Source organism: Dipodomys merriami, unplaced genomic scaffold, assembly GCF_024711535.1.
Source record: "Dipodomys merriami isolate MVZ:Mamm:240054 unplaced genomic scaffold, mDipMer1.0.p SCAF_1117, whole genome shotgun sequence".
In the NCBI taxonomy this organism is placed as follows: domain Eukaryota; kingdom Metazoa; phylum Chordata; class Mammalia; order Rodentia; family Heteromyidae; genus Dipodomys; species Dipodomys merriami.
In genome coordinates this window covers 197,556-220,322 of record NW_027202402.1, presented here as the reverse complement: position 1 = coordinate 220,322, position 22,767 = coordinate 197,556, and the positions used below count along the sequence as shown (strand labels likewise).

Sequence of the window (22,767 nt, the reverse complement as noted above, 5' to 3'; positions counted from 1 at the left end):
TGAAGATCTTCTCCCAATCCGTGGGCTTTCTATTGACCTTGCTAGGTATGTCCTTTGCCATGCAGAAGCTCTGCAACTTCATATAGTCCCATTTGTCCAACCTTTCTTTGATTTGTTGTGTTTCTGGGTCTCTATTAAGAAAATTTCGGCCTGTGCCAAGGAGACCTAGGGTTTCTCTTATTCCATCCTGTAATGTTTCCAGAGTGTCTGCTTTGACACTGAGGACTTTGATCCATTTGGAGTTGATTCTGGTGCAGGGTGATATATAAGGATCTAGTTTTAATTTTCTACAAGTAGTTATCCAATTTTGCCAGCACCATTTACTGAAGAGGCTGACTTTCTTCCATTCTATTTTTTTAGCTCCCTTATCGAAGATTAGATGGCTATAGGTCTGTAGGTTCATTTCTGGGTTTTCAATTCTATTCCATTGGTCCTGAGGTCTGTTCTTATGCCAGTACCAAGCTATTTTGATTGCTATGGCTTTAGAGTAGAGTTTCAAATTTGGTATTGATATTCCTCCAGCAGTGCTCTTTCCGTTGAGGAGCGTTTTTGCTATTCAGGGTCTTTTAATTTTCCATATGAATTTTTGGATTGCCTCTTCTATTTCCGTGAAGAATGTGGTTGGAATTTTGATAGGTATTGCGTTGAATTTTTAGATAGCCTTGGAAAATATTGCCATTTTCACGATGTTAATCTTTCCAATCCAGAAGCATGGGAAGTTTTGCCATTTTCTAAGTTCTGTTTTGATTTCCTTTTTCAAGATTTTTAAGTTTTCATCATAGATGTCCTAGGTATTTTATTTTTGAGGGGGTTATTACAAATGGAGTTGCTTTCCTAATTTCAGCCACACTTTTCTCATTGTTGGCATAAAGACAAGCCATTGATTTTGGGGAGTTAATTTTATACCCTGCTACTTTGCCAAAGTTTTGAATCAGCTAAAGCAAGCTACTTTTAAGAGAAAAGAACAAGAAAACCTGAGTATGAAGGCAAGGCCCTAAACCCCTGACTTCCCAGAATGGAAAGTGGATCAGTCACGGAATTCAACAGTTTGTGCTTATTCTTTTTATCACAGCTGAATAATACCCCTTCAGTTCTAGGCCCTCCAATAGGTAATGGAAGTTAGGCTTGTTCTTTGCTTCTGGCACACAAATAATTTGTGTAGAAGAAACCTATCCTCTTGCTTCCTAGATTCCAGGGTTCAGCCTCTCTTGTGAATCACGGTGGGAGGTGGATGGCAGTGTGACAAGAGGTTCCAAATAGAGTGACAGCAATGATAATGAACTTGCAGCTGGCAGCTGGATGCCAGGGCTAGGTGGCAACTTGTAGTGCCCTCTGATTACTCAGCAGTAGGGAGACTGAGTTGGAGCACCTGCTGGCTCTGCCTATCAAGTCCACCCCACCACCAGAGGTATAAATGGGGATCTGAGTTGGCTGTGTCAGATTCCTGCTCCCCAATGCTACCTGTTTTCCTCTGTGCGTAACACTGCTGAGGACACACATCCAACTTTTCTATAACCTTGCACAATGAGGAAGATTGTGTACATATAGGCAGGCCAGAGTGGCAACCAGATTGGCGCAAAGATGAGCATGGCATTGGCCTAGGATCCTAGTCTCAAATATAGGGGGAGGAGGAGGAAGAGGACAGGGTTGGAGGGTGGAAAAAGTGGTGGTCTTGGCTAGGCTGAGGTAGGTGGGGCTCCATAGTGGTCCCTAACCTTCTGCAAATAAAGTCCCCCAGATAGCTTCCCCAATTTCCCTAATTTGTGTGGCCCGGGTGAGTGTGGTTTTTAAATAAGGCTGGGGTATTTTCAAATCCTTTGCATGACTGAGTCTTACCTGAGATTCAAGTCATTGTACTTAGTAACCTGGGAAGAGAATAATGCATTTTGGGTCTGGTTTGAATGAAAGGAATTCAGTGTCTTTGAGCTGACAGATACGGAGGATTCCCTTTCTGCCAACTGATGAGTGTCAAATAATTGAGAACAGTTCTTCCATCTTAATGGAAATTTCTCTGAGTTCTCATGCCTCATTTCAGCTCCGTTAAGTTGGGTGATCTCTAAATCAGTGGTTGTTGGTGTATGCTCTGAGGACCCTTGGAGTTCTGGAGACCCCTCTAGCTGAGTCTTCAAGATACTGCTTTGGCGGATGGCCAATAGACACATGAAGAAATGCTCAACATCCCTAGCCATAAAAGAAATGCAAATGAAAAACATTGAGATACCACCTCACTCCAGTTAGAATGGCAAAAATCAAGAACTCTAACAACAACAGATGCTGGAAGGGATGTGGACAGAAGGGAACCTTACTGCATTGTTGGTGGGAGTGTAAACATTTTCAACCACTTTGGAAAGCAGTATGGAGGTTCCTCAAAAGACTTCACATAGAGCTGCCCTATGACCCAGCAATCCCACTTTTGGGCATTTACCCAAATGTTTACAAACAAGACCACACTAAAGCTACCAGCACAACTATGTTTATTGCAGCATTATTTACCATAGCTAAGATATGGAACCAGCCCAGATGACCCTCAGTAGATGAATGGATCAAGAAAATGTGGTATATGTACACAATATAATTCTATGCCTCCATCAGAAAGAATGACATTGCCCCATTTGTTAGGAAATGGAAAAACTTGGAAAAAATTATATTAAGTGAAGTAACCCAGGCCCAAAGAAACATAGGTCCCATGGTTTCCCTTACTTGCAATATCTAGTATATGTATGAGTCAAGCTGAAAAGGACAGATAAAGTGATGTGAGGAAAATGAACCCTTAGATATGTATTTTAATGCTTTTTTTCTTTCATTCATTTGTTTCTAATGCATTTATAAGATTATCTCTTTGTTTCTTTGTATGTCCCTCCCCCACAGTATAACCCCTGCTTACACAATATTTGATGTCAATATAATTTGTGTAGGAGATTGGGGAAAAATATGTCGTTTAAGGATACAGGTGGACCTGATACAACAATGAGAAGTACAAGTTGTAATGTCGAAAACGAGCTTTACAACGTTGGTGCGGGGGGGGGGGGAGAGGCTTGGGGGGGGCTGGGAAGGGACGTGAAGGGTAAACAAAGGAGGAGGCTGCAATGCTTGATAAGAAATGTACGCATTATCCTGCCCATGTAATTGTAACCCCTCTGTACAGTATGTTCACAAAAAAAATAAAATAAAATAAATTTAAAAAAAAGATACATCTTCGGCAATATCATCTCCATATAAGTCCACGTTCTCATCATAGAATCTAAACAGAATATGGTGTCATATAAGATGGAATACTCATAGAAGAATCTAGAGGTCTTTTATTCAGCCAGATCACAGAGATTAACAAAACTAAAATACCACCAATTTCTGTGCTTTTTTAATTTAGAAAATGTAATCATTTTTTACAAATATATTGGTGTCAACAGGACATGCGTTTCTTATAGTTACATTAAAATGCATTGTCCAGGCAGTTAACGTCCTAGGCCATAATACACATCTCTTTCCATCTCAGTTTTAGGAAATACTAAACGATGAGCACAGCATTGACTGCACTGGAAACTACTATGGAGACAGCAGCTTACAGCTGCAGAGAATCAAGGTATATTACAATGAGGCAGCTGGTGATTGTCTCCCATCTGGCTTCCCATACCATGGCACAATAATTCCCTAAGGAAACTAATGACAAGGAATGAGTTGGTGCCTTTCTAAGGGTAGTATTGTAATTTGAATTTGGGACCTTCATCTTGTAAGTCAAGTGCTGTATCCTCCTGAGCCACTCAAGCAGATATCTTAATTTTTGAGTATACTCTTGGGAATTTAAATACAATCCAAGATAAGGACTCAAATGTTTTTATTTCATGGTATTGTTTCTAACATATTTATAAGAAGATTTCTCTGTAGCTTTGTATGTATCTCCCCCATGGTATAACCCTGTTTTCATTGGATGTGATGTTGGTATAATTTGTGGACGGGAAGGGAAAAATCAAACTGTTCAAAAAGGTATGCAGGTGGACCCATTCCAACAATGAGATGTTCAAGACGTTATGTAGAAAACGAACTTTACAGCTTTGGCGTTTGGGGGGAAGGAATATGAAGGGGTAGAAGGGGAACAAAGGAGAAGGCAACAATGCTCAATAAGAAATGTATTCATTACCTTGTTCATGTAGTTTTAACCCCTCTGTATGGTATTTTCAAAATAAAAAAAATTGTAAAAAAAACAAATACAACCCAATGCCATTTTATTGTGTGCGAGTCATCCTTCTAAGCTGAAGATCTTGGCACTGACCATGAGCTTCTTTTGCTAAAGGCTAATATTCTACCATTTAAGTCACATCTCCACTAACAACTATTTTGGCTAATTTCTTGGAGATGAGAGTCTCCCAGACTTTCCTGCCCCAGCTGACTTCAATTTGTGATCCTAAATTCTCAGACCTTTGAGTAGCTAGAATTACATGCTTCAGCAACCAGAGTCCAGTTACATTGCCCTCTTTAAAACACAGATTGCATTCCTAAAAAAAAATATTTTAATTCAAAATTTAAAATTTTTGGGGGGTCCGGATGTGGGGCCTGAACTCTGGGCCTGGATGCTGTCCCTGAGCTCTCCAGCTCAAGGCTATTGCTTTACCACTTGGACCACAGCACCACTTGTGGCTTTTTACTTTTTGCTTATGTGGTGGTGAGGAATCGAACGCAAGGCCTCATGCATGCAAGGCCACCAGCCACACTCAGCCACCTTCCCACCCCCAATTTTAAAATTTTAAAGAGGGATGTTCAGTCACTAATATGCATGAGAATAGTCCAAATTACAAAGTATAAACTAATTGTCTCACCCTGAAATCTATAACACTTCTGGTCTTGAGCATTTTGACTATGAATACTTAGCCAACAATAATTTTTTTTAAGGTTTTAAAGTAAGAAAGCATTCTTCTGATGTAGAAAAACTAATGTGTAAACATTGTTTTAAATGATTAATATTGCCTTTCCTAATACAGACAGCCTAACCGAAGTCTACAGATTAGATTTTGAATTTTTGTAACAGTCAATGTAAAGTTCATTTAATTTTATATTAAGAGTTTCCATTCTACATTAGGGTATAAAAACAGAATCATGGAAACTTGGCTTTCGTGTGTAATAAACCAATAAACAAGTTCAAACAAAAGGATAAAGCTATTTAATTTATTTGATTTGTGGATCTACATTTTGGGATGTTCTCACCTTGATATTTTGTGTAAATATTGTTTAAGTAACGTCTAAGATTCAATCTTCTAGTTCCTTGGTTGAAAATGGTTGTGTGGGATTGTGTCACTCCTATGAACAATATTTTAGATTGTGTCTTTATTAGATCCTGTATATCCAGCAAGATGGCCAGTTTTTTTTATGTGAATGTTTAGAAAAGGGGGCATTTTCAAACTGGTATTTTATCATTTTAACTGATGTCTCTTTGGCCAACTCAGGTTAAATGGCTAATTGCAAGTAATTGCCCAAGTTTCTTCTGAGTATTTGAATACAGGGATATGTGCTATTTGATAACGATTATTGTAACATTATAAGACAAAAAATATATATTGTGTATATTTTTCCCCAGGAAAGACTTATACTTGAATTCCCCCTATATCTACTTGCTGAATAGCCACACTTGGCTCTTTTATTTTTGTCGGACATGGGGCTTGAACTCTGGGCCTAGGCATTGTCCCTCAACTCTTCAGCTCAAGGCAAGCAGCTCTACCACTTGAGCCACAGTGCCATTTCTGGTTTTCTGTTAGTTTATTGGAGATAAGAGTCTCATGGTTTTTTCTGCCCGGGCTGGCTTAGAACAGCGATCCTCTGATCTCAGCCTCCAGAGTAGCTAGGATTACAGTCATGAGACACTGTTGCCTGGCACCTGTCTCATTTTCTTGAGAAAGCTAATTGGGGAAGGGAAAGGATAGTGGGATAACAACAAAGGGAGGGGTAACAATTTTTGAGAAGAAATGTAATTTCCTTACTCATGTAACTGTAACTCCTAAATGCAGCACATTTACAATAAAATAAAATTAACAACAACAAAAAAAAAACCACAAAAGTTTCTTGTTTATAGGCGCTGGTGACTCATGCCTGTAATGCTAGCTACTCAGGAGGCTGAGAACTGAGGATCAGGGTTCAAAGCCAGCCTGGACAGGAAAGTCACTGAGACTCTTAGCTCCAATAAATCACTGAAAAAAACCTGTAAGTGGGGCTGTGGCTCAAGCGATAGAGTGCTAGTTTTGAGCTGAAGAGCTAAGGGACAATGCCCAGGCCCAGAGTTCAGCCAAATGACCAACCAAAAAAAAGTGGTTCTCATATTTCTTTTGCCCTGGAAGGCTCAAACCCTTATGCTCATCTTTGCCTCCTGAGTAGCTGAGAATTTGGCCACCATGCCCAAACAAAGGAATGAATATTCATGGAAATAGACAACTACAAATGTTAAAGTTGCTGAAACCTTTTGCATGTTGATTCATGCTCAAGATTTCTTTTGTTTTTCCATGTCCCAAATGCTGTAATTTCTGTAATAAATGCTGAGAGCCACTTAGAATCATAAGCTCTTCCCCTAAGTTCCTTGTCAAATATAGGTATAAGTCAACTCTTGTTCCCACAGGCAACAAATAAGTTCCTAGGGACATCATGGTGGACCTAGAGCCTGGAACCTTAGCCTCTGCCCAGAGCTTTAGGGCATACAACTTCATATTTGGCATGTCATAATGGTCCATGGGTCCTAACATCAAGGTACCCCAGTTCCCTTTGCTAGACAGAGCATTTATCCATCTAGATATCATCCACACATAACCCACCTATTCCAGTCCATGGGAGTCATGCACCTGGCCACTCAAACAACTCAGATCAGTGCCACTCTGCAAGCCCTCCATGACAGAGCAGCCTCTGAAGGGAAAGAACAGCCAGCAGAGATAACCTCCAGCAAGGTTTCAGGGCTTCTGATCATTTCAAAGGCCTGGCAATAACAGGGAACCACTTCAGGACACCAGAAATGAAAACACAGCAACGTGTGAGCAAGGTTCAGACAAGTGTTTGCAGCTTAGCTTCCCTCTGACGTCATTGTGATCCTGTCCCTCCTGTGAAAGTAACTACAATTCCAGTATTGAGGCAGGGTTTGTTTTTCATTTCTAGAAGTACTTAGTTGGGTTAAAATGTATCTTCCTCCACATTGTCTTTACTTACTTTACAACCTGTGTGATTTTTAGGGTCCCAGAAACATTGAAATTATTCCCTTTATTTCACCAAATTGTATCTAAAAGAATAGCAGTGTTTGCTCAGAAGAGTCCTGGATGAGATGGAGTTCACTGAGGATGAGAGAAATATAAATGACCTAGTGTCTGAGTACCAGCAGTGACAAGATTCCACTACTGGTGAAGAAGGGGAATTTGAAGAAGACTTGGTGGAGGAAGAGGTTTAAGCCTTCCCATTGCTAGCAGTGCAACGGGAGTGCCAGAGCTTGTCTACTACTTCTCAATTGAATGGTACTATCCTGAGCACTTTATATCCTGCAGTGCGGTCCTTGCTGTGTATCATAATGCCTAGCCTTGTCTGTCATGAACTCACTTACAGTGAATGTCAACAAGTGGCTTTATTTTTTTGGAGGGGTCCAGTCGTGGGGCCTGAACTCTGGGCCTGGGCGCTGTCCCTCAGCTCTTCAGCTCAAGGCTAGCACTCTACCACTTGAGCCACAGCACCACTTCCAGCTTTTTTTTTCTGCTTATGTAGTGCTGAGGATCAAACCCAGGGCCTCATGCGTGCAAGGCATGTGCTCTACCACTGAGCCACCTTCCCAGCCCAATGTGTGGATTTCCTTTAAATAGGATTGTTTAAAAACCCCATTTATAAAAATAGTAATTGAAGTGGACCCTGAGATGAGGCCGAAGCTGGTATGATTTCATTTTGATCTAGGCCTTTGTTTTAGGGATTTTAGACTTGGTTGGCCTACTTCCTGGAATGTAGAAAATCCATCTGGTCCCCCTCCCCTTAACAAACTAACCCACCCTTGACCAGTTAAAGACTAACCCATAAAACAGGTTGTAATCTGGCTCCAACTGGTGACATCACTTGCTTACCATAAACCCTGCCTTTTGCACATGCTTACGTTAAACTCTGCCTATTGGCCACCTGTGTGTGGTCTGGTATGACTGTACAATCCTTTGTTTGTGTTATGATCCCAATGGTCAACTGAGGGTGACCAGGCTTAACCTCATAGGTTTTTGCCTTTAAAAACCAAAGAATGGGGTCACTAGGGGTCCCAGTATCAGCTCCCGATCCTGTGCTGTGGCTCTTACTGGTCACAGTAGGAACTTCCTCAATAGAGTTGCATCTTTGTTAACAAGTTTGTTGTGGTGGGCTCTGTCACTGTGGATGACTAGGTGGGTTTGCCTGCCTGAGTAGGGGTCTTCCTACTACATTTAATGGGGGATCATCCAGGATAGAGTTCTTAGCTGCTCCAAACTGAGGGGGATGGAAGTCCCAGGCATGGAAGACAGTGTGTGGGCACTCAGCTGTTGGAGAGAAGCTCTGAGAAAATCCTCAACGTAAGCGCAGTTGACCTAGATAACGAAGTCGCCAGAATGAGGTCAAAAGTTGAATGAGTCTGAAAGCAAGAGAGTCCCCTCCAGCCAAGGAGGTCCAGGGACTCCTGGACCCCTCAATTCCACCAGTCTTAGCAGTCCTAATTGGATGGGGGCTTGCTTGTGGAGAAAATAGGTTGAGAGAAAAAGTAACTTTTGGTTTTGGGATCCCTCCTCATTCTGTGTATAATCGTTTCTGTCTGTGTCTCATTGTGCTTTTGCTTTTGCTTGCCATGTTTTAATTGGATTTACTTTATGGGAAAAATATGGGACAAAGTAATTCCACTCCTGGGACATCCCTAGACCTTGTCCTACTTCATTTTAAATATTTCAAAAAACAAACAAACAAACAAAAATCCCTGCTAGTTCTACTTTTGTAACTTGCTTCTTTGTCAATTATGAAACTGACTCTGACCACCTGCAAGTGGCCCCAGTTAGATCTCAGCCTCAGGCCTCGGCTGAGGGTATGAGCATGGGGACAACCTGCCAGTCTGAGGGGACTTCTTTCTCTTGACCCAAGATGACAGGGAATTCTCCTCTGTCTTAGAAGGCCCCTGGGTCAATGTTTGCAGGAATCTAAAAGAAAAATCCTCCGGAGGTGAGCAAATGGGGTTCGAGTCCCTTGGTGAGTGAATGGTGGTGAGATATTGCCGCATTCACTGAGATCTGATTTTGTCTTTGTGGCCACTTATCTGTCTTGTTTACTTTGGTGTGTTTTCTGTTCTATGTTTTCTGAGGTAGGGAAGTTCTGGGTGCGAGTTGCAGGCTCACTCAACAGACTCTGGATTCAGCTTCCTAAGTGGGAGCAGCACAGAGTTCTGGTAAGGATGAGATGGGGCCAATTAGTCCCCAACTCAGACTTTGGTTCTTCTCTTGTCCTGTTTTAAAATTGGTTCTAGTTTTAAATGAGGATTCTTAGTTTTTGTGTTTGTGTTTTTGTTATTTATTTGAACATCTCTGGGAGAATAAAAGTTCCAGCCTCCAGCTAGGCTTAATCAGACCTGCTTTATCCCCCTCTGTGAGGCATGGAAGTTTGATGGACTAGCTTGGTCTCCTTCAAGCCTCAGACTGAATTTTCTCCCTATGGAGGTTGCCTGAGGGGAGGGTGTAAACTGCTGTGAGCCTGGTTGAGAGACATTCAGCTGGTCCTGTTTAGTTTCAGGTGACCCCCCCTCCCAGCCTTCCTCCAACTAAAGGTATTCAAAAGATTATTTGGTGAAATGCCTTAGGAAACATTCAAGCCCTGGGAAAATGAAGCTCAACAAAGGTGTTAAAAAAAAGGAAAATCTTGTCTTAAATTTTTGTTATCTGAAGATTTTAGAAATTGTACGTACATGATGTTAATTTTTGCGCACTTTAAGATCAGTGTGAGAGTGTTTTTTATGTGTGTGAACATGTTCAAGATAAGAATTGTCAGCATATCATAACAATTGGTTACGTTTAAGTTTAAAATTCAAAAGGTTCTGAGGTTTGGATATTACCAAATATTTTGAATAATCTTTAAAAAAAAGCATAAAATGTTTTTTAAGGATTATTTAACTTGAAAATTAAAAATCTGGTATTTTGAAATCTAATATTTTAAAATGCACAAAGCTGTTTACACTGTAATCAAGTTATCTGCTTAAACAAAAATGTATTGGCTGGTTGAGATTTAGTTCCCTTGGTTAAAATTTGGGGATAAATATTGGAAATACAAATATAAAGTTAGTTTAACACTGTCAAAGATGTTACCTGTACTGTCTGTTTAAAACTGTGTATTTCATTCAAGAACCAAGAGAAAAGAAAGGGGAAAAACTTAGAAGCCAACAAAAGACCTATCTTTAGGGGTGAGGCAGAAATGCAGTTCAGCTGGTCATACATGGTGGGACAGGTTTGGGGGGGAGTCCACAAATGGTGAGATGGGCCCTGGGAGGAGTCCACGCATGGTGAAAGAGGGCAAGCTGGCGCAAACAGTTCATCTAACCCTAAAGATTCAGATTGGGTGTGTACCCATTCCATAGGAGGAGCCAAGTGGCCCATCTTTGTTCTATCCCTTTTCCTGTAGCTAGACACTGGAAACATGATGGTAAAAATTAGTGTTGTGATGATCTGATTAGTATTCCTAAAACTGCTCCTTGGATGTGTTAAAATTAAATTAAAGAGGTTTATAAAGAGGATTAAAATTTTATTTGTATAATGTGAATTGCTTTCAATAATCTTCTACAATTAGGATATGTTTTTACAAGTCATAAAGGTGTTAAGTCTAGCTTCTTGGTACAGTGATGGTGATTGTAATTCTTGCATTAGGGAAAATTTATCATTGGTGTTTAAAAGTTTTATTGTATATCTGTTTTAAATCAAGCAGCCAAGAGACAATGAATGACACTTGGCCTCAAGATTTCAAGGGATCTTTGTGAAATGCAAATGAAAACTAAAGTATAAAGTATTAAAAGGGATTGAGAAGAGGCTTAAAAAAGTAGGAATTGATTTTTGGATATAAAGTTTAAAAGTAAAATCGTTCTGAACATTTGCCCCAAAGTGCACAAAGGAAAAATTAGGATTACCAAAATAATTTTGCTATTCCAGTTTGCTCTTATGTTTGTTTGTTTTTTTAACAGTTTCCAGCAAGCCCAGAGAAAAGCACAGAGGATTTTACAAGTTTGTCAGTTGTAACTCTGGCTCTTAATAAGTTCCAGGTAAGAGCATGCTTAAAAGTACTTCTATGTTGAAAACCATGTTGCTTTTAATTGGAGTAAAGTGGTCTTTTAGTTTAAATAGGGATACAGGTGGACCCATTGCAACAATGAGATGTACAAATCGTTATGTCGACAAATGAACTTTACTACTTTGGTGTGGGGGGTGGGGGGGATGGAGAGGAGATGGGAAGGGGAAACAAAGGAGGCAACAATGCTTGATAAGAAATGTACTCATTTTCTTGCTCGTGTAATTGTAACTGATCTGTACGGTATTTTCACAATTTTATATATATATATATATATATATATATATGAATATATATATATATATATATATATATATATATATGATTCATTGATCTGCACACAGGTTCAAAGCCATCCCAGGCAAAAAAAAAATCCCTGCGAGACTGTCACCTCTAATCAGCCATCAGAGTGCTGAAATTGCAAGCAGAGTGGCTTTGGGACTCAAAGTGGCAGACTGCTAGCCTTGAGCTGGAGAGCTGAAGGACAGCAATCAGGACCCAAGTTCAAGTCCAGCAACCAGCTAAGGGAAATGCCAATGTGGGATTTATCTCAGTGTGGAGAAGACACTCCTGGGACAAAATCAATGGAAGGGCATCCAGAGGCAGTAATCCACTGCTTGGGTGGCAGAAATAATGTCATATCCTAGAGTCATTTGTGCATGGCCCTTCACAAATTGGTCAGAGCCAGGAGGTTATGAGAAGATAGTTTGTAAGCATTCCTAATGTCCATGACTAACTACCTTGTAAGGGACATTAACTTGCCAATCCTCTGTGATAGTAGTAAAGAGCTAAAGTTATAAATTGTGAGGGATAGTTTAATTCCCAAGTCCTGTATGTGCTAAAAGCCCTAATTGGCATTAACTGAGCTGACACCAGCCTCATGAAATTCATCTGTCCCAAAAAAATGGGGGGATTATAAAACTGAGTGTGTTTCTATTGACATCTTTCTAAAGGCCTGCACAGATAACTTAGGCATTGTAAGGTCATGAGAGATCACATTCGTAAGTCATCCAGAAAGATGCTTTTGCAAACCAGAGTGCTAAACAAGCTACACTGCTGTAGCTGGAGAAATGGTCTGTAGAGTTGTCAAAAGTTAAAATATTGTTCTTAATGAAATCTTACCCTAGTAGCCTCTTTGTAAAATAAGCTAAGCTTATAAGTTCCTGGCAAGGTAGGATCAACGCCCCTCATGTCAGCTTGAAGAACTTACAGAAGATGGACCTTCGCCCATAAACCCCCTTTTAAGAACAAGAGTCCAGAGTCCATTTTGGAAAAATGAGGCAAAATATATAAAATAATAATTATTATTACTTTTTAGAAAAAGGTATAAAGAATAGTGTTAACAGGTGTGCAAAGGTGGAGACTGCATCTGTCAGAGATGATTACATCTAAGTCTTCTGTGTCTGTTTACCAAAATATCTGATTAGTAAAACGTTTGTCACTTTGGTAAATTATTCTAGGCTATTGTCTAAACAGTATTAAAAACCAACGGGGCCACAGCCTGCCAAGCCTATATAATGTATCCTTAACCAGTCTGTGTAGGAATTTGCAACCCAACACGAGTGTGACAGTCCTTTGGAGCCACTGCTGCTGCTACAGCCTGACAGTCACCTGGAGAAAATCTACATAGTTACCCTGACCACCTCCACTGTGGAAGAAATAGACCGAACTCCTGTCTGATTTCATCACCTGATACTGCATCACGGTTGAAAGCTGCTAAAACTAAGATCTTGTGGGACATTCTAACCTGGACTATCCTGAGTAGCAGTGAACAGCTAAGTACCTCTACACTCTTGAGTTCAAGCAGTTAATCTGATAGCTTCTAATAGATTACAAAACCCACCATTTCTAAAAAGAAATTGATTATATGTGTATGTAGAGGAGCCCAGTATGACCCCTGCTGTTACGCTCAGATGAAGTGTTGCTCAAGCAAGGCCAGAGGCTTGTCAACATACAGACAACACTTGTCACCATCTAAGCAATAATAGCTGAACCCCATTATAATGTCATCCCTCTTATTGTTCTCCTCCCTGATATTTTCAAAACTTTCCATAAATGTGTACAGACTTGCAGCATCCAGTGCTGTGGAAGGAAGGGTTGTTTCTGTTAAGCATGCTGCTGCCTTCTAAAATTACAGAATCTAAAGGAACAGTGGAGAAGCAGGGATCCCACTGAAAAAGAACTGTAACAAAATTAAAGCTTCTTTCTAACATTGAAATGTTGGACATTGCAGTTTCCTATCGGCAGACTTACTGACTTACACACAGGAGGACGAATGTGCATGTTCTGTGCAAGAGTTCTATCTGTTCTTTGCCACCACCATGTCCTTCTCCACAATGTGGCGGCTCAGATTGGACTTCATACTTGGAATTTCTTTCAAAGTTAGAGTTCAGGCAGCCAGTGACTTCTCTAGTTCCTGCATTTAAACATAAGAAAGATGATTTAAAGGAAACCTTAAGTCAAGCTGCTGCTGTTCTCACACATATAAGCAATTCCTTTGTTTAGATTCAAGGGGAGGAGGACCAGTCAAGGAAAGGCACCTTAGGAATGAGAAACAACCCTGGCCTCTTAAAGACCTACCTTGGTGGTCAGCCTCAAACCAAGTTGCTCTGAAAGGAACATTTATTCCTGCTTCCCTTTTCATTGCCTCAATTATCTCCCTAATGTTTAAATAACTCACTCTGGTATAAAATATAGGTCACCACTTCAATTTAGAGGACAGTGAAGTTAATATTTAGTTGAAATTTATTTAATAATGCTATATATATATATATATATATATATTTAAAAGTTGATAAATAGGTGACATCTCCTTTTAATAAAACTAAAAAATGTATTGAAGTAGTCATCACATACAATTTCTCTTCAACAGTCATTATTTTTAGGCTAACTTTCTAAATGAAAGAGTATAAGACTTTTTAAAAATATAATTAGTGCAGATATATCAGCCAAAGTTTCATCGGCCTGTGGATACACAATTTGTTGGTTTGTCTATTTTTCTTTGTGGTGGCTATTAGGAAAAGTAGGAAACTATCCATAGTGATACCTGGCATTATTTTTTGCTCTATTTACTTTAATTTTTTGTGCTGATCCTGGGACTTGCACTCATTGTGTGAGCACTGTCCGTAAGCTTTTTCTGATCAAGGCTATGACTTTAAAACTTGGGCCACAGTTCTACATCCAAACTTTTGGTTGTTAGTTGGAAATAAGACTCAGACATTCTGTCATTGGGCCCAACATCAAACTGAGGTTCTTTTGTCTCACCCTCCAAAATATCAAGGATTATAAACACGAGCCACTGTTAGTCATATTATGTGTTTTTTAAAGAATCTGTCAATAATAATAATAGAAAACTATTACTATTACTAAAGGCTCAAACCTGTAATCCCAGCTATTTCAGACCTAAGATAGATAGGATCATGGTTTAAAGCTTGACTGGTCAGACAATTCAGAGTTTGTTATTTTTTTAACCCGTTGGCCCCAGGGTTTAAATTCAGGCCTAGGCACTGTACATCAGTTGCTTTTCATTAAGGCTAGTGCTCTACCCCTAGAGCCACAGTGACACTTGCAGCTTTTCCTGAGTAGTTTATTAGAGGGAAGAGGTAAGGAGACTGCACAGTTTGGCTTTGAACTGCCCTCCAAAACCTAATCCTTGAAAATAGCAAAATAGTGATGCTTACCATCAATTAAGCAGCAAAAAAAACCCTGAAGATATGGCTCATTTCTTCAGTGGTGTAGTGTCCACCCTGCTTGGAAAAAGTTACAGAAATTCAAGCCTCAGTGTTGGCACATATGTACACAGAAGCATGAACATACATACATACATATAAAGGTCCTATACACAATTCCATGGGATGAAAAAAGAGGTAAAAAATGCTGGGAAGATGGCTCAAAATATTAATTTAAATTAGGAAAAAAATAAATAATTTCAATTGTTAAAAAAAATACTACCACAGCCGGGTGGCAGTGGCTCATACATGTAATCCTAGCTACTCAGGAGGCTGAGATCTGAGGATTTCAGTTCAACTCCAGACTGGGAAGGAAAAGCCCATGAGAGTCTTATCTCCAAGCAACCATGCAGAAAACAGTAGTGGCACAGTAGCTAAAGTGGTAGAGCACTAGCCTTGACATGAAGAGTTGAGGGATAGCACCCAGGCCCAGAGTTCAAGCCTCCTGACCAAGAAAAACAAACAAAAAATCTGCCATAGCTGATTGTGACTTAGGTGGTAGAGTGCTTTCTTCCCATATAGAGATATGAGTTCAATCCCCAGTGTTGTTCATACCAAAACAACCCAAGAAAAGCACACTAAGAACTATGTAACAAAAAATACAGCTTACATTGTAAAGAAAATTAAAACTTAGAAATATAATTGAGTAGAGCTAAAAGGAGAACCCTGGCTCAATTGTTAGCAGCAATACACAGCATCAAGTAGGTATTAATTTCCATCAAAACAATCTAGACATTGAATCCAATACTTTGATAAGTCTACACAGCAATTTGTATAGATTAGAGGCACCATCAATTAGGAAAAATAAGCCTTGAGGAATGGCAGACAGGAACTCAAAAAGAAACAAGACATTTAGAGACATGCAAGCACATCTTCTTTGCTTCTAAATACACCCTGAGAAACAACAGGCTGCATTCCTCATTTTAAGGATAAACAGCAGTTGTATGGCAAAATGTATTTTCTCCTGGAAGAAATATACTAAAGAGTGAGTCACCAAATAAATAATCAAGAATTCAAAAGGTTTAACACCAAGAGTGAAAAAGACAAAATAAACAATTACCTGCATGACTTTATGACAGACTTTGCTTTATTAGAGAAACTCCCCTGATGTCAAGCAGCTCTATGCTTCTCTCTGTGACAGCACCCACATACTGAGTGTGCTTCTATCTGTCTGTTGCTGTTTGTTTGCTTGCTTACTCAATAAAGCTATGCCAACTTTTCTTGCCATGGTGACTTCTCTGGAAATTCTTATTCCGTGACCAAAGTCAAGGACCTTAAGTAAAGAGAACCTAGTTCTGGAGGGAAACTTTAAAAACCCTCACCTAGACCCAGTGACTGTTGCTTCAAATACTTAAGAGCTGGGTGGGAGTGTAGCTCAGTGCTAGAGCACTTGCCATCCACGCAGAAGACCTGGGTTTGGTCTCCAACAATAGAGGAAGGGAGGGATTCTGAAAGATCAAAGACCCAAAGAATGAGGAAGAACAAGTGTGGACACATCACACCTGAAATGAAAATTTGTCACACTGAAACACAGTAATCAAGACAGTCTGATATTAAAGCTGAAGAAACACAGTAAGTTAATAGTAGAGAAAAAAGAACCAAACCTACCTGGGAACTTGAGATCAGATACTAGATTATGCAATAAACAGCCACTAGGATAGCTAGCTATCTATATGAATAAATACAAAGTACACCATTACTTAAATCCTTTGCAAACAATTCCTAAAACAAATAGGGACGCAAAGGTAGAAAACAACTCATGGAATTTTAACGAATAACAAGTGAGTGTTTTAAGAATGGAAAATTATTTCCCAAAGGAAATAGAAATAGGAAAATAACAACAAATTTGTGTATATTACAACTTAATATCCATTATTCAGTAAGTGACAGCAAGAGATAAAAAGCCAAGTTCTATTAAGATCGAAGACACACCTCACAACCCCTGCACTAAAATTGGGTTTCTACAGGTCAGGAAGGAAGAAGAACCACTTACGTGGATCAATGGAATAGAATTAAACCTCAGAAATGAACACACAGATCTATAGCCACCTAATCTTCGAGAAGGGAGATAAAAAAATAGAATGGAAGAAAGACTGCATCTTCACTAAATGGCAAAATTGGTTAATCACCTGTAGAAAACTAAAGCTATATCTGGATATATCACCCTGCAACAGAATCACCTCCAAATGAATCAAAGGCCTCGGAGTCCGAGCAGACAAACTAAAAACATTAAAGTAGGGAATACGAGAAACCCTAGTTCTTCTTGACACAGGTCAAAATTTTCTTAAAGAGACCCTGAAACACAACAAATCAAATAAAGGTCGCACAAATGGGATTGCATGCAGCTGTAGAGACTCTAAATGGCAAAGCACATAGCTAACAAGATCAATAGGAAGCCCACGTATTGGGAGATCTTCACTAGCCATAAAACCGAGAAGGGTCTCATATCTAAAATATACTTGGAGCTCAAAAAATTAAATTGTGCCACAAAAAATAGTCAAAGAAACAACTGCCCAATAAATAAGTGGGCTAAAGCCTTATAGAGAAACTTGTCTAAAGAGGAAGTAACAATGGCCAAAAGAAACATGAAGAAATACTCAACCTTTCTAGACATAAAAGAAATGAAAACAACATTGAGATTCCACCTCACCCCAGTTTGAATGGCTATAATGAAGAACTCTGACGGAGGCATAGAATTGCATTGTTTATATATACCACATTTTCTTGATCCATTCATCTACAGAGGGGCATCTGGGTTGGTTGCATATCTTAGCTATGGTAAATAATGTTGCAATAAACATACTTGTGCTGGTAGCTTTAGTATGGTCTTATTTGTGATCATTCAGGTAAATGCCCAAAAGTAGGATTGCTGGGTCGCCAGGGAGCTCTAGGTGCAGTTTTTTGAGGAACTTCCATACTATTTTCCAAACTGATTGAATAAGTTTAAACTCCCACCAACAATTGCCCCATTTTTTTTAGTAAATATACTTTATTCTCCTCTGTATTTGCTCTATACCTTGTTTTACAAAGTTATGAAGTTCACAGCTTTATGCCAAAATGTAAGAAGACTAGGCTTATTTGTTTATAAACATTTTTGCAGTCAGGTGTCATCTGAATTCTTCATTTGAATCCATACTCAATACTGAAGAAAAAAATCAGAAACCAAGGGTACTGGAGTAGAGTAGTGCTGTGGCTCAAGTGGTAGAGTGCTAGCCTTGAGCTGAAGAGCTCAGGGACAGTGCCCAGGCCCAGAGTTCAGGCCCCATGACTGAAAAAAAAATCAATTTCATCAGTATTTTGAGGCTGGGAAGGTGCCTCAGTGGTAGAGGTGACTTAGTGGTAGAGCGCTTGCCTTGCATGCATGAGGCCCTGGGTTCGATTCCTCAGCACCACATAAGCAAAAAGAAAAAACCCGAAGTGGCACTGTGGCTCAAGTGGTAGAGTGCTAGTCTTGAGCTGAAGAACTGAGGGACAATGCCCAGGCCCAGAGTTCAGGCCCCATGACCGGACCCCCCCCCAAACAAAAGGGTGGATGGACCCGACTGAGCAAGTATGGAAGTGCTTTGTCCTCCGCCAAGTTCTATGTGAGAGTGGATGTGCGACCATCCACTAAACCAAAAAGCCCTGCTTCCCACACAGTAGCTGACTTCACCTACTGCCCTAAATGTGTGGTCCTGCTGAGCCGCATGGTGACCAGGGTTTCCCAGATTTGCTCTGAATTCAAGATTTTAATGCAGCTGAACTGGAATCAAATTGGGGTCGAAGGGGGAAAGGTTGTTGAAGACAGTTCTCCTATTAAGAAAAATACTGCCTCATTTTTTAGGAAATGGAAAGACTTGGAAAAAATTATGTTAAGTGAAGTAAGCCAGGCCCAAAGAAACATAGGTCTCAAGGATTCCCTTACTTACAATAAGTAGAATATGTCTGAGACAAGCAGAAGCAGTCTGACAAGTTGAAGTTAGTCTAAATGAGTCCCAAGATAAGGACTCAAATGTTTTTTTTTATTATTTCTAACATATTTAAAAGATGATTTCTTTTTTGCTTTGTATTTCCCTCCCCCATGGTATAACCCATGTTTTCCCTGTAGTTGATGTTGGTATAATTTGTGGAGGGGAAGGGTAAAAAAATTGTTTAAATAGGGATACAGGTGGGTCCATTGCAACAATGAGATGTACAAGATGTTATGTTGAAAAACGAACTTTACAACTTTGGGGGGCCAGGGAGGGAGATGGAGGAAAGGGATAGTGAGGGGAAACAAAGGAGGAGGCAACAATGCTTGATATGAAATGTACTCATTACCTTGCTCTTGTCATTGTTACCACTCTGTACGGTATTTTCACAATATAAAAAACTTATTAATACAAAAAAGAACTCTAACAGCATATGCTGCAGGGGATGTGCCCAGAAGGGAGCCCTACTGCATTTTTGGTGGGAGTGTAATCTTGTTCAACCACTTTGGAAAGTAACATAGAGGCTTCTCAAAAGACTCCACATAGAGCTCCCCTATAACCCAGCAATCCCACTTTTGGGCATTTACCCAAACGATAACATACAAAGCCATACTAAGGTTACCAGCACAACGATATTTATCACACCATTTTTAACATACGCAAGATATAGAAGCAGCCCATGTGCTCCTCAGTAGAAGAATGGATCATGAAAATGGAATTGTATGCCTCCATCAGACTTGGAAAAATTTATGTTAAGTGAAGTAAGCGAGGCCCACAGAAACATAGTTCCCATGGTTTCCCTTATTTACAATAATTAGTATATGTCTAGGACAAGTAGAAAATGTCAGAAGCTATGTTCTTATGATCTGATAAGATGAAAGTAAGTGAAATGTACCCCAAGATTGGGACAGATTTTTTTTTTGCCCTTAATGTTATTTTTTCTATCGTACCTATAAGGTACCATGTGATTTTTTTTTGTTGCTTTGTATGTTCCTCCCCCACGGTCTATCCCATTTCACTGTATTCGATGTTGGTATAATTTGGGGAGGGGAAGGGAAAAAATCAAAATGTTTAATAAGGGATACAACTTGACCCATTGTAATAATGAGATGTACAAAACACTGTTAAAAAATAAACTTTACAATTTAGGCAGGGGTTAGGGATGTATAGTTGTGGAAATGGGAGGGAAGGGATGGTAGTGGAAAAACAAAGGAGGAGGCAACAATGCTTGATGAGAAATGTACTCATGTACATTTCTTTCTTGATAAGAAATGTACTCATTACCTTGTTAATGTCATTGTTACTCTTCTGTATGGTTTTTTCATAATATAAAAAACTTATTAATATAAAAAATAACTCTAATAACAGATGCTGGAAGGGATGTGCCCTCATGTAATTGTAAACACTTTCTCATGTAATTGTAAACAATCTCTACAGTATTAAAAAAAAGTAAAGAAAAAGAGTTCATCATGTTCTGTAGCAGGTGGATCACTGGTTTGGAAGGACAGAATCTTTGCAGGCTCTAAGCACATAACCCAGGGCAATGCAGTCTATAGCCTGGAAACGAAGCCTGAAATACTCTGCGTATGGCCTTCCTTCCCTTGAAACCACAATTTAATAGGAAGAGGCAAATGTGTGTACCTCAAGCTTTGGTATGCACAGTTACAATCACATACACAAAAAACCCCACCCGGGGATTATTTCCCAGAAACGAGGAAGAAGGGCCACAAAATTGGTGTATCTGGGATGAGAGTAACTGGGACTACTGGGAGGAACCAGCAAGATGCAGTCCACAAAGTGAAGAACAGTTAACTGGGCTCCACCTCAGGGCAGTCTGCAAGACCTGGCCTTACTTCTCCTAGGTCTAATGTAGCACCTGCCTCGCGACTTTGGCACAACCTGCATACATTCCAGTAAACACATGCATTAATGCACAAAATCCATTACCAGCAATTTGTTCCCTCAATTGTAGAGTGGAAGGGCACCCACTTATGTCAGACAGGGACAGAAGGAGTGTTGGTTGAGGAGGACAGTAGCATCCACAGTTCCAGTACTATAACCTTGGGATACACAGACCATGGTGGAGAAAGCAAGTTGGGGAGGGGAGAAACTACAAGATCTGGCCTCCCTTCTCTTGGTCCTGTTGAGCATCTCCAGTTCAATCTGGCATCATGTCTGTGTGTTCCTATGAATGTATACACAGGGGCACAACCCTTCTCCCAAGATCAGTTTCTAAGTAGGGGTGATGTGGTCCACTTACCTCGAAACCAGGGCATGTGGGATGGCACCATCACTTGGAAAGAAACAGACCAGAAATATGGAAGCGTACCAGGTGAGGATGAAGAGGTCCATATGCAGAACCTCCTTGTTGCAGTTGAAGCTATAGTGGGTTGTTGATTGTGGCAGCATCCCCAGCTCTTGTCCCATAATCCCCAGGAAAACAGGCCACAGCCAAGAGAGGAGGTGGAACAGATGTTATAGAAGCCTCAGAAGAGGGGGTGGAACCAAATTTTCTCAAAACAGGGCTGGGGCTGTTCTGAAATTTCTCCCACAGGGGTCAGGGGAGAAATTACAAAACAAGGAATGAAGGAGAGGGGCTCATGTACCTTATGTGGTCCTCTGAAGATAGCTCCCACAGCTGGGCCCACATTGAGCAGGAAGGTCATATGGTGAAGCTGAAGATCCCTCAGGCTCCCCTAGTGGCTGTGCCAAGCATAACACCAGTTGAGAGAGGGAGGCAAGGGCTGCACCTCCAACCCCATAAATGCCAGTGGACATGGGGAAAACAAGGAACCCGAAACTCTACAAGTCATAGCTGGGAAGGGATGCTGAGAAAACTCTGAGCCAGGGCCTTCCTTCTCTGCGGCCACCACAACTGGATTCAGACCAGTCTGGCACCACTTCTGTGTGTTGTATGTGAACACATGCATGTTCCTTCACCTGAACATATTTTCCCACAGAGGGGCTGAGCCAGGAGGTGGACAGGGAGGGGGGGTGGGGCACTAGGGTCAAGAGGTGAGTGGGGATAAGGGTGGGCAGGGAGAGGGGTACCAGCTGGGAGGAGTTAGGCCCCACTTTCATTGATTCAGGACTGTTCAGGTATGGCTCCTGCCCATGGCCCCAAAACTGACCAGGAAAGTAGAGGTCCCACATGGTCAGGATAAAGACGAACCAACATTAGCTCCAGTACCAGCAGATGTATGGGAACTGAGCAACCAAATGTGCTACAAGGTCAAAGGTGTAATGGTGGACAGGGAAGACTCTGATTCCCTGCTTTCCTTCTCCAACGACTGTGTTGCCATGGTTCAGTCCAATTGCATCGTCTACTTACGTGCATGCCACACACATCCTTTCACACAGGAAGGGTTGGGATGCGGAATGGTGGGAATGGGTGGCAGGGGATGTAAGGGATGGGGGATGGAGTGGGGAAAGCAAAGGGTAAGGCAGGCACTTGGGTGAGGAAGCATGATTTGGGGTGGACAGGGGAAACAATTGGTTTTGGGAAGGTGAAGGACAGTGTAGGGTTGCTGATGGGCAGGGGGATAATGAGGAAGGGGACCCCAGTGGAGAACCTAGCAATAAAAAGGGGAGAAGAAGAGAGATTCAGCTCACTTAACACTTAAGAGCCCTGTCCTAGGGATGGCTCCTGCTGGGGGGCAGAGGAGAGAATGGAGAAGAGGGCAATGTAAGGGGGCGAGAGGAGGGGGACACTACATTGAATCTTGGTCTTTGGTGATGGCTCCAGCAGTTAACTGCACAGTGTCCTTGAAAGTGGAGGTTTGCTGGCTGGTGATGCCTAAGAGGCACTGGGGGGACCATGT

At 40.7% G+C, this 22,767-nt stretch overlaps 1 pseudogene; it reads right to left on the bottom strand.

Annotated features, from left to right (window-relative positions):
- Positions 1–21,373, bottom strand: part of LOC138822527 (myelin protein zero-like protein 3 pseudogene) — a 38,229-nt pseudogene extending 16,856 nt beyond the window's left edge.
- Between the last annotated feature and the right edge of the window lie 1,394 nt (positions 21,374–22,767).